Below are 18,853 nucleotides of genomic sequence, written 5' to 3'. Positions count from 1 at the left end.
TTCCAAGTCCTAGGGGGCTCAGAATTTATGCATAGCCAACAGTCTTGAGTAATGTTAGAGGATGAGCTGGTAAGTAATTTAAACAACAGGAGGTAAAGGACCACTAGGAAGCCAGGATTTACATCAGTTCTCAGAATTTGTCCCACCCCAGTCTTGATCTGAGTTCCAACAGGACACGAGTAGATATTCTTAAAACTCATGAAATGCTAACTGCTTTAGGAGCTTTACCGAATGGCATTGGTTCAAATAATTCTGTGATAATAACTGCTCTCATATTTCCAGAATCAGGATTGAAATATTTGGGCATTGTAACATGCTCAAATGCATTGCCGAAGAGTTTATAAAGGTGATGCCTTGGTTGTCAGATGGCTCCAATCTTGGACTTTGCACTGCTTCAGCAGCAAAGTTAAAATATAATCTGCTCAGTTTGCAACTTTGTTTGATAGTTAAGTAAAAAAATCCAACACGAAGAATACCTTTAGGAGCTGAGAATCCCGTGCATGTCTCTCTGGCAACACAAAGGCTGACAGATAGAAGAAGCACAGCTTTTCAGCCCTACAAGACCCTCGCCAGATTCCCAGTTCCTGGGGAACCATTCCAATCCTTCCCCTAACATGGAGTGACCAGCTGCAAAAACTCTAGCTGGGAAATGGTCCCCTGAATTTTCACAGGACTAGGACTCTACTCCTGTGATGCACTGAGATACCCGAGGCTCCTCTGGGTACAGATACATAAAGTCACCATAAAGAGGCACGGGTGGCCTAAAATCCCTCTCTGCCTCCACAGTTTCCCGAAAGGGGCACTGAGATCTCCTTTGTTACACAGGCAGCTGGATAGTTTCCCACAGACATTGACTTCTTTCTCATCGGCAGGATTTCGTCAGCCCCACCTGAGAGGCAGGCAGAGAACACACAATCCCCAGTGTGTGGGGCCCTCAGCCCCTTTCACTGCAAGTGTCTGTGTGAAGACAGAGACCACCACTCCCTCATCAAAACACAGATTATGGGGATTTATGTCTCTCGGGGAACTGAGGCAGGAGAGTAAGGCATGGCAAAGAGCTGACCAGTGGAGTATGACCTGTCAATTATGTAGGCCTGTCAATCAAAGAAATTGAGGACACAAACCCAGAGAAACGTGCAAGCCCTGCACTGGATGCCAATCAGACCATGCAGTCCTCAGCTCTCCTGGGGTGAGATCAAGTGGGGTTTTGACTGGACAGTCTACAGATGACATCAGGACAGGGGTTATAAAAGACAGGAGCCATGTGCTCACCTGCAACCCTCATTCAGCGCTTATTTTCCCTTTTAGCTTCCATCACTCCTTCTTTTGCCCTAAATAAATGTTCAGCTTTCACATTCATCGATTGTCCTGTCCAATTCTTTGAACAAGGCAACCAGAGCCTGGAAAAAACTGCAGGACCCCACACCATTGGGCAAGACTGTTGCCACCCTTCAGTGGCGCTTGGAAATGCCACATGGATTGTGGACCAGGCCGACAAGGTAAGGGCTCAACATCTTCCTAACCACGCTGCAACCCTTCACAACCTGGGAAGAAACTTGACATAGAACGGGAAATGGGGTGGAGATACGTAAAGCAACAGCCAGCAGGCTCAGGAAGCTAAATATAATTGTGATTTATAGCTAAGGTAACTCTGTTTAAAAAAAATCATAAAAAGAATGTAATAGTTGAAGGATGAAGGATTTTCAAAAAATCTAATTCTTTATCATTACTGGTAAGTAATTTTAATCATTGAAATCCATTTCAATTTGAATATTTGTAAATAAAGTCCCAGACAATCTAAGAGGATGTTAGTAGACTCCTTATAAAAGTTCTTATAGCTGCTCTTCTTATCTGCACGTGGAGGAGTGCTCTGTGGATAGTGGGCCTGAAAGAGAGAGCGCAGTAATTATTCATGTGCAAAACCTCTCTTTTGATGTTTTTTCTTTTAATTTTCAGAAAGTCATTTCCAGATAATCTTTGCCATTTTCTAAATTTAAAGAAAACATTTTTGTCAAAATTTTATCAGCTGTTGCTTCTTTTGTACTTTGTGACTTGTTTGAAAAAAATCAGGTGAAATATTTATTTATTTTCAATATTTGATATCCAGATATCCAATCCAACATGCTAACTTCCTCTGTTTGAATCCAGGAAATGTGCTTTCCTTGGAGTTGCTTGAAAACATATCATTTTTGAGTTAAATTCCCAGTTCTATTTCGCTTGTATTAAACGGTCTCCAGGGCTCTGCGCTGGCGTAACATGTAGAAGACTTTTTAACTCAGAGTGCTGCCTTAGGAGGAATAATGTAACTCATGGTCTAGTGAACTGGGAAGGGCACTTCTGCCAGAGACGCCCTCAGAGCTGGGCACACACCTGCTGGAGCAGGAGGAAGTGGCTCTTGTCCTAGGGTCAATCCTCCTAGATAGATGGAAGCAAAGCCAGCTAGTTTTTGCTTTAATACCTTAGTTTAGAGTTTTATTTTGTGTCAGAAGGAAACATCGCTACAGATTAGCCTGAGGATAGAAAAAAGCAGCCCCACAGAGGCCCTTAGCGATGAAAGAGAACTGAGGTGCGGTGTCTAAACGCCCCCTCTGTCTCTCTCCTTTGTCTTCATCCTCCCACTCCTGATGTGGGCTCAGCACAGCCTCCGAGAGCCAGCGGGAGATTCTCAGTGGCCCAGGCTCTCACAGGCTCCCACCAGGCAGTCTCTCTGTGGGTCTCTAACCTAGTAAATTATTCAGCCTGACTGTGGAATTGATGAGCTCTGTGGGTACCAGTGCTCACAGGGAGACAGGCTGAGCTTTTCACAGTAGCTAAAAGGCACTGGAAGAACTTTTCAGAAAATTTTGTTAACAAAACAAAAGATTTCCACTCATACGCAGTCACAGCCTTTTAAAGTGAATTTCTCCTCTCTGTGATAGCACAGTCCTGCAGTGGCCTGCTTAGTTACCTGGGAGTTTCCTAAGGACAAGGACATGCCTATCTTTTTCTCTTTTGTATTTTCTGGGCCTTTTATTGCGTCTATTGTTTAGTAGTCCATTACTTGTCTATATCTATATCACTTGTGTCTACCGGTATGTCTCTATGTACACCTGTTCTTAGCAATGAGGAATTCTTCCTCTATTCATGACTTTGCAATCTATATATAACTTTTACTTTAGATTTTTTTTACTTCTGTAGTGCCTTAGTTGTCGAGGACTGCCTGGATGGCTCTCCCTGAATACAGAGCAATGACCTCTGCTTAGTCTAAACCTGGCCCCATCTCCAAGCAGTGATATGTACAGAGCTGGCTGAGCCATTTCCTTTTCCCTCCAACTGGCTCTAAGCAAGATAGCCAGGGCTCGCCGAGGTGCTGATGTGTAATCTTAGAAACTAGGTGATGGTTGCTGTTTCCCAGCCTCAGCGTCTCCCTAAAGATAGTTGAGCAGGATGAGATGGCACAGCCACTGCTCCAGGGCTGTCAACTGGGTTTGAACCTTGAAATAAGAGGCTGTGGCTTCCCAGGGACAAACATTTGCACATCAGAGCTGAAGCACTGCCTCCTAAATATTAAGTGCCACCTGCTTAGTCATGGTATGCAGATCGGTCTTTCTGAACATTTTCCTCTCTGCATGCTGCAGAGGTGCTTTCTGGCCTCTACATAGCCCAGATCACAGCACTCATGTTTCTTCCACCAGCCTCACTTCACTCATCTTCAACCACTCCTTTCTTCATGGATTTTACTAATTTACTTTATTAATTAATAAAATTCAGGTTAGGCCTTGGGTTGAGGCCTTTGTTCTGATGAAACTTCATCCTGGCCAAACTTAGGACCCCTTGGGTCCCCATAACTGTAAATATGTTTTAGCATCTTTATTCTCACCATGGATTGCACTGGAATTAGTAGATTGGAATTAACTGGCTAGAATTCCAATAACTTCATGGAGAAGTATCTCCATGAAGTTATTGGAATGTAAATATATTTACAAATATAAACCCTCTTGGACTGTGATGAGGATGCGAAAGGGATCTCTGTACTTAATTACTTTTCTTGTTGCTAAGGCAAAATACCTGATACCCAAAATTAAAGGAGAAAAAGTTTGGTTATCATTTTATAGAGGTTTCAGTTCAAAGTTGGCTGGCTCCCAGACAGGGTAGCATTGCAGAGGAAAAACAGTTCATGGCAGGCAGAAGGCAGCATGCTACAAGTGATAAACAGTGATCTTCTGTGTGTCTCTTGTATTTTTTTTTGGGGGGGGGCTACCTGCACTTAGAGTGGCTAGCACTCAAACTCAGGGTGGGGCATCCTTAATCCTACCCAGAACTATACTAATCAATCAGTGGACTGATCTGGTAACCACACTCTTGATCAGAGCATCACATATCCTAGATATAGCCATTTCCCAAAAGCCCCACCTAGAACTGCATGAAGCTTTGCAGGGGACATCTAGATACAAGTCACTGCATGTACCTCCCTATGAGGAAGGTGTGCTGGAGAGACTAGACATCTCCCCCAAAGTCACACATACATTTGTGATCAGATTATGATTCAGATCAAGTCTCCTGTGAATTCGAAACTGACTCCTGTATGCTGAGAAGTGAATGCATTCTATGTTTTCTCCTTGGGACTTGAAGGTGAAGTTAAGTGTTAGAACACTTGCCTAGCATGCACAAGGCCCTGGGTTTGATCCCTGGAGCCCAAAACTTAAAAAAAAAATACATTTGCTTAACTATTTTTCATATTCACTACAGGATTATTGACCCTTGGATGCCATGGATTGTTAAACAGAAGAGAAGCATCATAAATAATGCCAATAGCAGGTTTTTCCAGAGTCATCAAAACAATTCATTGGAAGCTTTAGTTGTTAGACCAAGCCACAGCCTTAGAGATAAATGTGCCTTTTTTTTAAACATACCTTTTTGATGCTCTCTTTTCCAAAAATAGGTTCCTACTCCACTTGTTTATCCTAGACAGGGAAAGTGTCCAGGGACTGGTGTTTCAAGATAGGGTCCCTAAAGAGTCCTAGAAAGTCTGTACAGCTTTCAGGGCTGGCAACTCAGTAGTCCATTGTTAAGCATAAACCAGAAATAAAAATTCTTCATGTGAAGAAGAGTAAGTAACATTGGAAGAAAAAAAGCTAAGAAAATAAGCTAAGTATGATAATTTATCGTGGTGTAGAGAAGAGAATATCAGATAGGATTTGAGAAAAGCCACCATCACACCTCAAATTCATGTAAAAGGAATGAATTGCAGTGAAGTGATGTTAGAAAACAAATCAATTAGATTTTTAAAAGCTTCCGAATAGATGGTAATCTTCTGAGTGTAAGGGTTAATATGTGCACACACGCATATAAGTAGAGAATGAATACTTGATAAAGACATTGGAAATTACCCTTACTATTTGAATAGTAACATACAGTAATATTTAGAAAGGTATTTAAAGAATTTTTGTTTCTGAGTTTTCAGAAATAAGACCAAAATTTTTGTTTCCAAAATGTTTACCCATCTTCTGAATTAAAGTTTTTCTATTTTTCCCTTTGACCCAGCAACTCACTTGGTTATACTTAGAAATGATGGTTTTTAGGCATTATCATTAAGAAAACACATTTAAAAATATATCTGATGAGGAGATAATCAACTTAGAATTCAACATAATACAGGGTGGGGAGCCCCAAACAGAGGGAGATGAATTATCCCATCCCAAGAAGAAATGAAGGCAACTTGCTGACCATCCAAGGTCCCCACGCATCCTGCCACAGCTTGCTGAGGTCCTGCTGCGGCTGGACAGGCTCCCACAGTGACTTGCTGAGCTGTCTAAGGTCCTGCTGCTTCGACATTGAATTCAGGGCCGGCGAGCCAAAGGAAGAGCTGAGTTGGCAGATTGTCTACATTGACCTGTGGTGAGTGACAGGAGTGGAGTCATTCCATAAATAGGGGGGCTCCAGCGAATGACATTCTGGGACCAGGCAGGGCTGGCAAGTACAAGGGGCAGCAGCAATTTCAGTCAATTGCTCCCTTCCTGAACAGGATTGTTGGAATGAACTAGGCCTGGGTCACGTGACCTGGCTGAGACCCAATAGGTTATCTGAAATCAAGTCCCTACAGTGGTGGCACACACCAACCCCACTAACCCAGTGAAATCTCAGAAGTTCGACTGACAGTGCAGACAACAGCAGCTTGACTGACCCAGAGGGGTGGCATGCAAAGAAATGCAGTGTACGTCACAGCAACTTGACTGATCCCTGCTCTGTGGCACTCCAGCTATCACCTGCAGCACCTCTGGGCCCCCAGCAAGACCTGTAGCTGCAGGCCTGGGAGTGACTGGGTGCCCCCTGGCTGCTCCTCCCCCTGATCCCATCGCAGCTGCCAACCCACAAGGGAGGTGGTGCAAAGTCCGCTGCTGCCTCCCCTGCTGTGCTCCAGCCACTGCCACCCAGAGGAGAGGTGACTGCAAAGTAATACAGTGCGGGTCACAGCGCTTGACTGATCCAGAGAGGAGGTGACAGCATATGCTGACATGGCAGTGGGAAGGGTCATCTAGTCAGCACGCTTCAGAAGAATTGTAACCAACAAAGAAAGAAACTGGGGCCTCCTGAAAGAAGCAAAAAAGATGGGAAGAGGAAGCAACAACAAAAATTCCCCAGGTCCCAACATTGAGAACATTGACCCAGGACAGGTAAATACAAAGGAAAAAGAGAACAGCAAACATGCAATATCAGACACAGCACAAGTGGACATAAAGAGATATATTTGGGACCTCATGGATGAGTTCAAAAGTGAAATATTTAGCCAAACAAAGCAAGATATAAGAAAATTAATTAAAGAGATACTAAGCACCCCTCAAGCAGACACAGTTGGAAAAAGGGAGGAACTCAAAGGAGAGAACCATTTGATGAAGAATATAAAAAAATATAGAATACATGAAGCCAATTCAAAGAGATCACTAGGAAATTAAAACTCTATGGAAAGATGGCAAATCAGCTTGAAAGAAACTAAGGATAGATTATCCAAACTGGAGGACAATTTTGCAATATGGGAGTATGAAAGGAAAAACTTTTTAAAATAACAAGGAAACAAGCAGTAACAATACAAGGGCAACAAGATGACAAAAGGATCTATAACTTGAGAATAAAGAATGTGAATGAAGAAGCTGGAGTAAAAACAAAGGAACTACAAAGGTTATTCACAGAAATAATTAAGGAAAACTTCCCAAACATAGGAAAAGGAAATGATATTTTGATATATGAGGCATGCAGAACTCCAGCCACCTACAACCAAAACAGAGCTACACCCAGGCATATAATAATCATGATCCCAGAAATTCAATAGAAGAACAGAATATCAAAAGCTGTTAGAGACAAGAAACAGATAACCTATAAAAGAATGCCCATCAGAATCATGGCAGACTTCTCACCACAAACCATCAAGTCAAGAAGAGCCTGGAGCAAAATATTCCAAGCCCTGAAAGAAAATAATCTCCAGCTCAGACTGATATACCCTGCTAAACTATCTCTAGAAATTAGTGGAGAAACAAGATGCTTCCAAGACAAAGCAGAAGTTGGGAAATTCACAACCACCAATCCAACTCCACAGAGAATACTGCAGGGCATTCTAGAGACAGAGAGAAAAGTACTAGGATTCCAGGCACAATGGCAGAGAGGCCTCAATGAATGGAGCAGAAAACAGAATGAAGAAGATAAGCAAACAACTGATGGCAAAAAACAGCATAACAGAAATGAGGCAGAGAAGATTTTATTCAAAACTGATATGACTGATAGTATCAAGTTTGAGAGTATAGTCAACTACACTGAAGATGATAAGACTCCATGATACACATTCTGGTTTGATAAATGCCGGTTTTTGAAGTTCTATACTATATACAAAGTTGTATTTTTAGTAATACTGTTATGTACTAATATATTCAATTATACTATGTCTGATGATATAGCCAATTCTATTGGAGATAACAAGAGACAACACAGGAACCATGGTGGCACTCTTTGTACAACAGTCTTATATGTTTATTTCATTTCATGTGTTTATAACAATATGTTTTTTTTGCCTTGCCTTGTTTCTCCCTCTAATATAAAAAGGATAGAAATACATGTAAAGACTCATGCATGTGTAAAATCTATAAACAGTTTATGAGAACTGATCTTATGACACATGATGAAATGAACAGATACTTTGAAGAAAAAAGAAACACTAAAATACCCAGTCCTGATCCTGAAGTGTCATAATGTGAAACCCAGCAATAGTATTATTCTTTGTTCAGAGTGATATTAGCCTGCTTGGGTTTATTCATTGTCAACATAATTGAAGATATGGATAACTGCATGTATGTTTAAGTGTATAGGATTGATAATCATATTTCTAAGTTTTTGTTGGATAGTTGAACAGAACTAGCTGCAATCTCACTGTTTGAATCCCTACTTTATATGTTCCACTTTAGTATCTTGAATAACTAGTGATTTCTTAGTGTTTATTTTTTTGAAATTATGTATTATTTCTACTTGTTTTTCTGTTCTGTTTAGTCTTTCTTTAAATTAAATTTTTTAAAAAAGGCACTACAGTACCCAGTGCTGAACACAGAGTGTCATGATGCGAAATCCAGAAATACTATTATTCTTTGTTCAGAATGATTTTAACCTGCTTTAGTTTGTTTAATCTAAACATAAATGAAGATATGGATAACTGCATGTATGTTTAAGTGTATAGGATTGATAACCATGTTACTAAGTTTCTGTTGGACAGTTGAACAGAACTGTTTGTGGTCTCGCTGTTTGAATTCCCACTTTACATATTCCACTCTTGTACCTTGAACAACTATTTGTAAAATGACAATATATAAACATCAACTAGTGATTTCTTACTGTTTATTTTTTTCTCTGAACATATGTATTATTTCTACCTATTTTCTGTTTTGCTTAGTCTTTCTTTAAATAAAATTTAAAAAAAGAAAATATATCTGATAGATGTTAGTCCTTGCATTGACCCAGTTTCTGTTACTCTAGTGAAATACATTATAGGACTGGTCACTATGTAAAGTAAAGAGGTTGGCACAGCTCACAGTTCTGGAAGTCCAGGAGCACGATGCTGACAGGTTGGCTCCAGTGAGGATTTCTGGAGTGTGACACTGCAATGGCAGGACTATGGGCAAGAAAGTGGGAGAGACCACAAGAAAGGACAGGAAGTCATTGAGACCAAGGTGTTGAGCCCCGCCAGCAGTGATCCAAGGATCTCCTTGTAGATCATCCCGCTTATGGACCCCAAGACCTGTTAACATCGTCACACACAGACCAAGTTCCCAACACATGAACAACTGAAGAGCAAACACATCCACACCATAAAAGCCATTAGTTTCATATTTAAACTCACTTAGCTATCATTTCTCCATTCAAAACTTCTTGTTGACTCAATTTCTTCAAAAGCCTAATGAGAATAGGAGAAAAACCTGAATATACCCTTCACAAGCTTAAAATTCTTGATGGGCTTCTTTTACCTCTAAGACTTCTGAGCTCTTGCATTACAAAAATTTTAATAGGTATGTGTTGTGATATTTTGTGGGCTGATACTAATATATTGCTTTAAAAGTCATTGATTTGTATTTTTCATGACTTCCCGCATTCTTTTCATCTGCAACCCTAATTTTTCATAAACTTATGTCTAAAATTGTCCATCCAGGAAAATATAACAGATAAGAGGAGGAGGAGACCCATGATCATTTCTGTTACTTGCCTTATCCTACCCTGCTTGACTATTAGAGACACAGTTTCCCTGTCACATCAGAGAATATGCACACTCATTCAGAGCTACAATATGGTTGATTGTTGATGCTTTGAAATGGCTTCATTTACCATTTCAAAGCTGAAATTTCCCACCTTTCCTTCTCCAAAATAGTTCTGAGACTTCAACCTCTTTGGTAAACATTTGTTGTTGCTGTTATTGTTGTTCAGCAGAAAATGATGCTAGAAAGAACTCCAGAAGCACTGTTTCCTGTGGTTAAGGCAGCAATCTCTGGAGAGTAGTTGCTCCTGGAGATCTGAAGATTACTTTATTACAATAGAGAGGCTTCTAGGTATCTTTACATTTAAAATTATTCCTTTACCTGGGAAAAGATGCAATTCATATCTGTCACTTCTGCTTTTGATCCATGGTCACTACAAGTCACCTACATGTAGAAGAAATTTCTACATAATAAATGCAAGTAAATTCCCTCTGTGTCTCTGTCTCTGTCTGTCTCTCTGTCTCTCCTAAACATACACAAACGCCACTTTTTATTGTCTATCTACAGAAAAGAAGAAAACAAGTTAGCAAGCTTGCTTTGAGTACCTTCAGTGTGAAAAGAGTGTTACTTGTGTTTAATCACTGCTGACTGGCACATAGCAGCTCCTCTCCCAGTCTCCTGCAGCTGTGGGTGGCCAGGAGATGGTCTGCCTTTGATCTCTTCCCAGGAGTACAGTCTTCCTCACTACTCATGCTTCGGCAGTGCACAATCTCCGTAGCAGAGGACAGAGAAAACTCCAGTATGTTAGAAAAAGAATTTTAAATCTATTTCTTCTTTTATATAATTTTGAAAAACTAGATGTTCATTCTAGTTTAAATAACATGCAAGCTGTTAAAAAATGGTCTCGTGATTAAAAGTAAGATAAATTAGAGACCAAAAGGTAATATATATATGTATATATATGAACTAAAGCTCACATTTGCTGTGAGAAATATACCTTCTACAAAGAAGCCCCTTTGAAAATGAGACTCAAAATGTTCCATACAAAATACTATGAGGTGTATCTTAAAAATCAAGAATCACTAATACACGACACAGAAAGTTTCAAGAGACAGGTAAGCAACCACCAGCAGAATTAGAACTTAATTGAGTTAGTATCTTATTTAAAAATATGAATGTAAAGAAAATGATTTACTTGGACTTTTCTAAGTCAATCATGCCTAAAATGTATGGTAAGACATCTATAAGCATGTCACTATGAATTAAAATGAGGAACATGAATCCTAAAGTAGTGAAAGAAAAAATGAAATGTGTAAAGTCCATCAATTTAACTGAAGATAAAAATAGGGGAAGAAATGTAAGAAAACAAAGAACAGAATTAACAGTTAAAAATAAAACTGAGTAAATCAAAATGACAAAGTCATGAATAACTTAGGAGTACCCTAAACCTTTATGTACCTAAAAATATAGCTTCAAAATATGTAAATTGCCAGAAGTTAAAGGTGAATTATATGAATATATTAACACAACTTTCTCAATAATTGAAACACCCACCAAATTCTAATATTCTTAGCATGACATGCGTGGTCTATATGTTTATACATTCAGATGTTGTTTAAATACAGGCAGTATCCCGAGGAACATTAGGTGACTTCATCCTACACAGCTTAGGTGGCCGACTACTGCCCACCCAGCCTGTCTGAGGAAGCCTCTGGCTCCCAGACTACAAGCCTCTGACTTCACTGTTACTGTAGACAGCTGTCATATAATGGCAAGTATCTCAGCACATCTAGATCGGTAAGCTAGAGTAAAAACACTAGGTGATGAAAATTTTCAGCAGAATTGTAGCCTTATGTGACCATCATCAAATATGCTGTCAGTTGCTGACTGAAATGTTGTTGTGCAGTGTATGAATACATTAATATTATAAACTGTTATTAGCCAAGGTGACCATCCAGAAACACACATCTTTCTTGCTATTTAGCTGCTGGTTACCACAATTGGTTAGATCTAAGAATGTTAAAAGCCCACTGCTTTATAACTTGCCTTCTAGATAGTTAATAAAGAAAATATCAAATAATTGTGCCAAAACAAAAAGGTGTCACAAATTTAAATACCAAGAAAGTACAGAAATATTCTGTACACCCTGTCTAATGCTGCAATGCTGCTCTCAGAATTGTTGCATGTATACTTTATGCTAAATGGCATATTGTATGTCCTTTTCAGATGTAAGAACAGATTTGTTCCAATATCAGTTTATCCAATATTAGTTTTACATACTTCTGAATAATCTAATTTCTTGTAGATACTATATATGGTACATAATATACTAATTTATAAATAATTTCATATAGTTGTATATATAATTAATGATGTAAAATATTCCTATAAAATTATTCATAAATTAGTATATAGTATATAGTATTCATATATTAGTATATAGATAAAATTAGACCACATTGTCTATGAAATTTATTTCTGATATAGGAACACTATAAAACTATAAGCTAAAAGTTAAAGAACTAAGCTCTGAATTCAGTGATTAAAAAATAAATAATGGAGTAAATGAAACTCAGTCATAAGAAGTGTAGATATTACTAAAACAGAGATATCATAGAGTCTGAGAGATGTGTAGCTTTCTTTTTGAAAACTATGACAAAATAAACCTCTGAGAGAGAGACAGAGAGACAGAGAGACAGAGAGACAGAGATAGAGACAGAGAGACGGAGAGACAGAGAGACAGACAGAGATAGAGACAGAGAGAGAGCGCTAGAGAGAGTGCACAAATACATAAATAATGCTAAAAACAAAAACTGGAAATAATACTAACGCAATGTTATAAAAATTTATTTCCAATATTAAAAGCAAAATCATGTATTATTTTAAAATAATACATTAATAGAACTGAATAAAAAGAATAGAAACTAGAAAAACACTGAACATTTAGTTAAAACTAGCATCTGTTTCAAAACATCTATCTTAGATGGTTTAAAAAGGTCATTGTTCAACACGCTCCATTAACAGATCATTTTGTGATGACACAAACAGAAGACTGGAATAACCGTGGTGTGTAATCGTAAGATCACTGCAACTGTAGAAATAACACATGCGAACTGTAGTGAGCTTTCCAGCCTCAGCAATGAACACTGAGCTTGCCCTCTCTAGACAGTCAGTCGATGTTTGCAGAAAATCAGCAGGACAAAAGTTAACCACCACACAATGATCATGTTGGCTTTATCCTGGATATCAAAGTGGCTGCATATCAAAAAAAATCTTAAAGTATTCAAAAAATCTGAACCTGTATTTAATAGATTATAAAGAAAAAGAAACATCTCAGTAGAAACAGAAACTCAACTTTAATTTTTGATAATTCCTGAAGCACAGAGGTTTTCAGTCCGTATTTACTTTCCCACAGCTCCTTCTTGAGAGAAAACTTGCCAAGAATGGAAGGAAGGAAGCTACTATTTCAGAACGAAGTTGCCAAATTTTATACCAGGCAAAAAAGTTCTAAGGAGAGAAAGATTTTTCTGGTTGCTACAGGGCAAGAATTTCTTCTTTAGGATAATGGTGGCTATGTACATCTGAATCTGTTCACAATACACTATGGAAACGAAAATATATTCACAAACTGTTATCTGCAAATACAGAAATAAACACGACATCTTTTTTTTTAAAATTTTATTTGAAAGGAAAAAGAGAAAAAACAAAACAAAACAAAGCGGTGTAAGGGTACAAGTAATACAGAACTACAAAAAAAAAAAAAAAAAAAACAACCAGTAAGAAATCACCAGTTAATAGATTACATATTATCATCTTAGAGATAGTTGCTCAAATCACAGTATCAAAGCATACAAAGTGGACATTCAAACAGTGAGACTGCAAACAGTTGTGTTCAATGATCCAACCAAAAACATTAATATGGTCAGCTATTTAACACCCCTAAACACATTTGCTGTTGTATCCTTTAGAGCACTTTTTTTCCCCTTTCTTTTTTACAACAAAATTTACACATTTTGGGTTTTATTACTCCTTAGTTCTTATTACTTTGTTGGGGGGGAGAGAATAAAGTCAAATATGGCAAAACAAAGCTGTCAGTCAAAACCAAGGATAGACATAGCACATGATATAAAACAGAGCACAAGGTTATCAACAATAGTTATCAACAATGTCTCTTGTTTCCTTAAAAATAATTGTCTATCTCATTAGATATTATAAAGTTGAACAAAACAGTAGAGAACCAGACCAATAAAACTTAAGCATTGTAAACATTACAGGACTTCCAAAGGAGACAATAGTCAAACCAGAATGGGCAACTTAGTGAATCTTATTGCCTTCAAAGTAGTTGCCTATACCCTCAAATTTGATACTATCATACAGAATGGAACGGAGTCTAATCAGTCAAAACAAGATAGTGGGAGTATTACAGGACTTCAAAACAAGTTAATAGGAAATCAAAAAAAGTTACTATTATATATTCTGCTAATTTTAAAAATTTTTCCCCTTAATTAAAAAAACATAAAAAATAACTAAATAATTTTTTTAATGAATAAGGGAGAGATTGAGATAAAACAGGGCATAACAATATGACAATACAGGTCAAAGCATGACTGTTTCAGCAACCTAGAGCTTCACCACCAAATAACCCAACTTAATAGTAGTTACCATAGTGTCTGTCTTTTTCCTTGAAATATTTGAATAAAACTTCATATACTATAGCTTCAAATATTTCCATATCAAGAAGCCCAGAATAAAGCCTTTCCAATTAATAAGTGAAAACTTTATAAGGCTTCAAGGCCACATAATGGGGAATCATGATTACCACATATTTTTATATATTTGAATCATTACTTACATTAGGGAAACTATTTGGTATTCACACATGTGAGATTGATTTATTTCACTTATGAGTATGGTCTCAAGCTGCACCCATTTATTGATAAATATCTCAATGTGATCCTTCTTTGTAGCTGAATAATACTCCATTGTATAGAAATACCACAACTTTTTTATCCATTCCTCAGTTGATGGACACTTGGGTTGTTTCCAAGATCTGGCGATTACAAATTGTGCTGCTATAAACATAGGTGCACATATATCACTGTGGTATGATGCTTTCAATTCTTCTGGGAATATGCCTAGAAGTGGAATAGCTGGAATAAATGGGACTTCCAATCCCAGCTTTTTGAGAAATCTCCAGACTGACCTCCACAAAGGTTGTACCAGTCTACACTCCCACCAAGAGTGTAGGAGAGTTCCTTTTTCCCCACAGCCTCTCCAGCATTTGTTAAACACGACATCTTGCAGTGCAAACTCCAGACCTTATATGAACGAGAGGAGAGTGAACAGATTCTGAGGGAATGTGGAGGGAGGAGAAGGAAAATATGACATCACATTTGCTAGGAAATTACTGAAGGTTTCTATCCCAGTAGTGGCCAGCAGAGAAAATCTTTTTTAAGTGTGTGGGTAATTTGAAATATGGGAAGCTGCAGTGTCAGAAAGGAAATTTTTTTCAGGGAAAGTAAATAGATGCAAAAGAAAAGGCTTGTTGGAGACCTCCAGGAGAAAAAGAGAACAGCAAACCATACCAAGCCCTCTGTGATGGTTTCTGTTTAGATGAGCCCCACCTCAAAGCCGTGTGCTCCCTCTCGGAGTGGGGCTCTGGGGAGGTTGCTGGGTTCTGGGTGTGTGGGCTCATGCCTGGATTAGTTTGTGGGTGGTTCATAGCTAACTGTGCAGCTGGGAGGTGAAGTCTGCTTGGAGGAAGTGCTCAATGGGGTATGACGCAGCAGGGTGTGTCTCCCTCCTCCTCCCTTGTCTCTCTCTGCTTCCCACTGCCCTGCTATGAGCTGTTCCTCCTCTGCCATCCTCCCATCCTACTTCCATGCCACCTTACCTTGGATTCAGGCAACTATGCTCTGAAACCTCTATCAATTGTGTGTGAGCCAGAATAAAGCTTTCCTCCTCTAAACTGTGGGTGTCCAGACTTAATTCCCAGCAACCAGAAAATAAGATCTTCTTCACCTTGCTACCAAAATATAACACATTAAAGAAACAATGCCTTCATATACTGACTGAAGTTAGTCACTGAAGTATATATTCCTAATGTGGCAATACTACAAACCCTTGCAAAATCTCATACTGTCTACAACTGAAACCAAACACCAAAGAAAAGCAACCACATCTGTGCAAAACTACTGTAAGAAGAAAACATGAAAATAAGAACCATAACTGTCAGTAGTATTTTAGTAATTTTTAAATATATCATTTTATGTAAGGATATTTACTCAATTGAGGCAGTAGGGCAGAGTCACTGACTATAACTCCCAGCATGCACAGCTTCCCAGCGGGTCAGCTGTTTTAGTAAAAATTTTAAAAGTTTTTTTTTTCACACTGAAATGTTTTGCATAGTGAAGATAGAAACAAACATATTTCTTTTCAATTACTATGGATTATTACTTTATTAGTAAATCTTATAATCATAAAATATTAATACAATTTATATACATTTTTCCTGAGTGATATTTCCAGATTAGTATATTTCTATAATTGCTTTGACAGTTTGATCAGAATGCATTAACTCCTGCAATAACTTCAAAATTCTGGGAGCTTACCACAGGGAAGCTTATCTTTCTTTGATATCGCCTTGCACTCATGGTTTCATAGTGACTTTTAACTCGTCACTGAGACAAAATACCTGATGCCCAAAGTTGGGAAAGGAAAAGTTTATTTCTCACAGGTTTTGGAGGTTTCAGTCCATAATCAGTTGGCTCCAAGGCAGGGTGGCATGGCGGGGCCGCAGTTCATGGCAGCTGCAAACAGCAAGGCAGAAGCTGGCAAAAGAGCAAGACATGCCTTTTTCCTGCCTTTACATACATACACTATCATGATATATCTTCTTGCATTATTTTTAATTCTGTAAAAGTTACCAGAACACAAGAAATGTTTAATCAGAAGATTTGCATAAGAATTCTAATCATTAGACTTTATAGAAAAAAGTACTAGGTAATGTAATTTATGAGGCACGTAAGTGACCTCCATTTATTATAAAGAGGGATAGAGCAGCAAATTTGGTGAGTTTGTGTATACTAATAGTTATGAGCCTACATGGAAATTGTCCAATGACCACACTTCATCCCAGAGCCATTATATCAAAATGCTGAGAAAAAAAACAGATGATTAAAACTACTAGCTTATGAACTAGTCTAACAAATGAAATTATCTAAAACAAGTATGCTTTACTAACAGTGATTAGCACATCTTTCATTTTAAAATGCAATAGACAATGTGAATGTATTAAGCTTCAAACCTATTTAGTAATCCACTGTTTTATTGATTCAGGTCATTATGTTCCAGAATTTTCCTTATCTTGCTATAATTTTTGTATTCTTGTTCTCTTCATATTGCAGGCAAAGTGAATTCCTGTGTTTTCAGATGGCACGTGCTTTCACAGTGGTAAGTCTTAACGCCTTATCCTTCAAAAGCACACAGATTAATAAGTACTTAAGGTGAGACACAAATCACACAGGAAGTGCCACACAAACTTCATTTCTTGAATTTGCTAAGTGCATTTCACACCAGTTAAAATGACTTAGATGTCGATATTAGGGAACTCGGGTGAGAATTTAATAATCATTCTCATTATAAGAACAAATAAAATTTTGTACAGATTCTAAAAAGAAATACTTTGTTCCTATGTATGATGAATTAATTTTATGCAAATTTAAATATTATCAAATATTTTGATTTTTTTTGTAAATTAATAAAATTAAAATTTAAAAAGGCTTCAAGAGACCATCATGATATACTCCTTGCATTATATTTAATTCTGTGAAAGCTAACATGACATTAGAAATGTTTACTCATGTATAATTTTGAATAAGCTTTTTTTCTTTTAATGAACTAATAGGGATAAAGTAGTCTGACTCTGGCTTTTGTGAGGGAGAAGTGAGAGAATCCAATAAAGTGCTGGTCCAGTGCTTGTCACATAATATTGCTAAAAGTTAGTCACTATTATAATTCTATTTCTAACTGTTTAGTAATTAAAATTTCAGTTTTTATTTAAGTACTATGAGTAACGCTGCTATAATTACCACATCTTGGTCCCAATGGCTTATTTTCCGTGTTGTAGCATTTCCTTTCAGGACTAGAAAAGCGTCACTAGGTGGAAAGGTGAGGTCCTCCTTCTGGTTCTGTATCCCGCTGCTGCATCACCCTTTACTGAGGTGGTTCTCACTGAACAGGCTACTGCTGCACGGTGTTTGCAGATACCCAAACTCCTGGACCCTAAGGTTGCCCTGAGGCCTCCCTAGGTGACTGGGCATGAGCAGTGGCAAGTGTGCGTGCTGAGGAGGGGACAGATGGGGCCAGGTGGGGCCAGCCTGGGCCTTTCTAAAACAGGACTTTATTAAAGTCCCCTTCTCCAGGAGGCCTTCCCTGGCCATCGTTTCTGAAGGTCCAGCCTCACCTCAGACACTGCATTTCCTCTTCGTGGTCTCTGCTTCTTCTCCTCAGGCCTGGTCTAACAAGGTTATCTGTCTGCATATTGTCTGCTTTCTCCACTATAGGACAAACACTCAAGGACAAAGATTTTATCCAGCACTGAACAGTACCAGTCACACACTGGCACTCGCTGGATGCTACACTTTCTAGCCCTCAAATAAATGAAAGGGTTGTAAACATTGTAATGGGGGCAACGTCTAAAAAGTTTCTACCAGCTAAGATCTTTGAGGGATTCCTGCCTTGCTGGACTGACGGGAACCTGCTGCAAGGTAGCCCTTGTTTCTATGAGGTCCATTCCATTGCTGGTGACAAAATACGCCCAACAAGGAGCCATAAAACCACTCACTTTATCACATGCAGAGATTATGTAGTCAAAGTTAGATTAGGACACGGTAGGGGTGCTTGTGAAGACTGAATGGCTGAGGTCACTCAAATGGCTGGAGACCAGAGACATGCACAGGCTTTTATCTGACCTCCTCCCCCAGTACCGCCCTCATACTGAGCTACATCCATAGCTTTTTTTTTTTTTAAATTTTATTTTAAGGAAGCATGTTACTAAGTTATGCAGGCTAGACTTGAACTTAAAAGTCTCCTGTTGCAGCTTCTCAGAGTGCTGGGAATTCAAGTGTGAGCTGCTAATACCCAGCTTG

The 18,853-nt window shown here is 38.5% G+C and overlaps 1 long non-coding RNA gene across 1 annotated transcript; it reads left to right on the top strand.

Annotated features, from left to right (window-relative positions):
* The first annotated feature begins 881 nt into the window (after positions 1-881).
* On the top strand, positions 882-8,942 carry LOC134478717 (uncharacterized). Its single transcript, XR_010051501.1, has 2 exons — positions 882-1,499; positions 5,638-8,942. It is a non-coding gene; the product is annotated as an uncharacterized LOC134478717 (long non-coding RNA).
* The last annotated feature ends 9,911 nt before the right edge of the window (positions 8,943-18,853 follow it).

Source organism: Cavia porcellus, unplaced genomic scaffold, assembly GCF_034190915.1.
Source record: "Cavia porcellus strain 051 isolate PalLab524CR breed Dunkin Hartley unplaced genomic scaffold, mCavPor4.1 scaffold_14, whole genome shotgun sequence".
Classification (NCBI taxonomy): Eukaryota; Metazoa; Chordata; class Mammalia; order Rodentia; family Caviidae; genus Cavia; species Cavia porcellus.
Note: the sequence above shows the minus strand (reverse complement) of the source record. Positions and strands in the feature narration are given on the sequence as shown.